The following is a 3,787-nucleotide window of genomic DNA, read 5'->3' on the forward strand; positions in this document are numbered from 1 at the left end:
TGGATGCATCTACAATTAATCACATTTCTAGCTAAGTTTTACATCTAAAATATCCAGTCGACCAGTCCCTATTCCTGGTCAAATAAAATCGCAATAGTCGCCATCGCCAGGAGTTACTAACTCGCTTGCTACTAACGGCTCTGTTGTATGAAAAATCCACTTGTCAACTTAAAAATAAGACAATAAACAACACAGTTTTAATAACAACCAAATATTTAGCCACAGTATATAGTTTTACGATGAGTTAGTTTTGTCGCGCCGCAACGCGGCGCTCAGCAATAAAACCTAGTTACAATTTACAAGAAAAAACATAAAGTACATTAGTTTTATCTGTGGTATTAATTTTTTATGAACATAAAAGAAGGGTAAAGTTATTGTACAAATGAGTGTTAACGTATTAAACATAAAAAGTGAAAGAAATTTTTTTCCCCACCTAGTCAAACATATATTTTAGTCCTAAAATCTAAAAAAATATATATAAGTACACTAGTAGAGTAATTGCAAATAAAAATACAATTTTTTTACAATTAAAAAGTATGTTTATGTAGATGGGGAAAAAATTTCATTCACTTTTCACGTTTAGTATATTCGATCTTAATCCCATAAAAGAATACTTACAAACTTATAAGTTATGCATTATAAATAGGTCTGTAAATGAACCGAACGAACACATGCATGTTTGTGTTCGTTCATTTAACTTTAGCCGAACACGAACATATAATCGAACACACTTTTTTGTTCGTGTTCATTCAGTAAGAAATCGAGCATGTTCGTGTTCGTTTATGTTCGTTCATTTAAAGCCTAAACGAACATAAACAAAAAAAAACTTAACTGAACAAATTTGAATAAACATAAATTAACATGATTGAACAAACATAAACTAACACAAATGAACGTAATTGAACAAATATAAACAAACACAATTTAACATTAGTGAACACAAACGAACAAGTTTAATATATTATTGATACGTGGTCGAAAACCGGTGCTTGTAATTGTTTAATTTGATGTTTTTACACAAGTTTTAGTTTCGAATTGCCTACTCTTGATTAGATATGTATTTTGCAGGTCTAACGGAGTTTAAGGAGCTTTTCGGGAGCTTTACGAGTCACCGGAGCGAAAACGGAACCACCGGGATGCGAAACGGGTCAACCGGACTCAAGAATTGGACGAAACAGAAAAGCAGATATATAGGCACCGTCGCCGACGCCCATATGGGCCGTCGCCGACGGCTGTTACAATGTTCCGTCGCCAGAATCATCCGTAGGCAGCAAGTTAATACGTCGGCCCTTTTTTGGATTCTACACACCGTCGGCGACAGGCCCTTTGGCCGTCGGCGACGGTCCCTAAAAATGATCGACGCGAATTTTGTTGTGAATTGTTGATGTGACGAGTTTAAAGACTTCCTCACCAACCAAAAACGGGGGTTACACTTGTTTTGAGTTTGAAACTTGATCTTGGAGCCATTATTCTTCATCTTTGACTGACCATTCAATTATCTATCATCTCAACAACCCGAATTCATCATCATCACACAATCAATCCATAACCCTAGTTCTTCATCCATTCACCACTTCACCATCATCATTCCATAAACCCTAATTCTCCATCATTCCTCCATCCTACAAGCTTCAAGATGACTCCATCCGCATTCCAAGCATCCGGTGATCAAGTTGCATCAACCATGAGCGGCTAATCATCTCGGTTTCACCCCGGTGTAGGTAGTTGTTACTTTTAGGGTTTCAATTTGTTCTTGTTTCATCTTAGTGACAATTTGTATTTGGTTTTTGAAACTCTTGACAATAGTATTACATTTGTTACGAATTCGTGAATTGTCGAACGATGTTAAAAGTTATGACTTTACGAAACGGTGATATGTAATTGTACGTTGTCGTTGTTAGGATTTACTTGTGTTGATTACAAAGTGTCTTTTTGTCCGTTCTTCGGGGCGTTGATAGCTAGTAGCACCTAAGTCACGGTACACTAAATCCGTTAATCGAATGCATTTGAGTTGAAGCTAAAACTTGTAGAAATCCTAGATTAATAATTAGCGAAACCGGGTGTGATTCCTTTTTATTATTATTGTTCTGGTAATCATTTTTCTTGCAATTGTTAATTAGTAGTTGTTATTCCTTTTTCATCAAACCATCTAGTAAAATCAAATCTTCTAATTAAACAAAAACACAAAAATACTTTAGCAAGCTTCATAAATTGTGACAATTGTTTCAATTCATTCGAATCCATACACAAACCACATACTCTTCGTGGTTCGACCCCTTACTACCACTAACACATTGTTAAGGGTAATTTGGGCATATAAATATTATCTTTGACCGGAGCGCGACACTCCGATCAAATTTTGGCGCCGTTGCCGGGGAGTGCGTGCGCTTTGTGTTTGGATATTGTTTGAATTTGCGTGATTATCTGTTTAATTTGTTTAGCTTTCTTTTTGTACTTGTCTTTTTCTTTGTTACGCGGGGTGTGTTACTTGTGCAGGTTACAGGTAGTGCATGCATACGCGGAACTCCGGGAGGACTTCACCTTTAGTCTACGAACCGGAAATCGAAAGACTCGCCAGAAGGAACCTAGCAAGCCGGTTAGAAGCAACTCTTGCTTCTAATCATACCAACCAAACACCACCACTCACACCAACCATTGAAACCGATTCAATGGCGAACCACAACTCCAATCAAAACTTCAATCCCAACCAAAATCTCAATCCAAACCAATTCCAATCTCGAGGAACCTTTTACCCCGCCCAAAATGTCCAACCTATACCTCAAGAACAACCGGGTGGTAATACCAGCGCTAGACCACCCACTCCACCTTTCCGAAACCAAAATCCCAATAACACCCAACGAACACCCCAACAACAAACCCTTCACCGACAAGCGTCGTTACCTATCAACCTTGATGATCGAAATGCCAATTCCGATCGTAGAGGTAATCGTGATCGCGGCAATCCCGCGGATGAAGACCCATTTTTCAATATCGACGACTTGAGGAATGCAATCCCCGATGATGAACCTTATAGTGTTCCCGGTTATCACTCGCCGGAACATGTAAGCATTCATACAAAAAACTCGGATGATGGGGGTTATTATGATGATCGAGTGAACGATGATGAAGATTGGGGATACATCAATAGGGGTAATGTCTACAACGCAAGGGAATATGAAGATGAAGAGTTTGGCTATCAAAATGCCAACTACATTGGGGATGAAGAGTATGGTTATGGGAATAGAAGGAATGACGGTTACGGGAATAACCGCCAACCACGAAACAACAACCAACGTAATCGAAATGAAGGGTATTACAATAACAATAATAATGGAAACCCCAATCGGATTCCTCGTTTCGTGGGAGGTGGCAATCAAAGAGGAAATCAAGGTGGGAATCAAGTAAGGGGCGAGAGAAGAGATGAGCGACGAGATGAAAGAAGGAATGAGAGAAGAGACGATAGAAGAGATAACCGAAGAAATGATGATCAAGAAGTGAATGGTCCTTATCGTCGTCAACAACCTCCACGGGGAGTGAATGACCGTTTTAGACCCATTGTTACCGAAAACGATTCACCAATCGTTTGTGAGCGAAGGATGTTTGGTTGTAAACCTCATTACATCAACATACTTCCCCATTTCAACGGGAGATCCAACGATGAGCCGTACACACATTTGGCGGAATTTTCTTCTATTTGTAGCACTATTGGGGGGCACAACTTTGCGTTAGAAGAGGTCAAACTTCGTTTATTCCAATTCTCATTGAAAGACAAAGCGAAGTAATGGTT

Source organism: Helianthus annuus, chromosome 8 (genome assembly GCF_002127325.2).
Source record: "Helianthus annuus cultivar XRQ/B chromosome 8, HanXRQr2.0-SUNRISE, whole genome shotgun sequence".
NCBI lineage: Eukaryota > Viridiplantae > Streptophyta > Magnoliopsida > Asterales > Asteraceae > Helianthus > Helianthus annuus.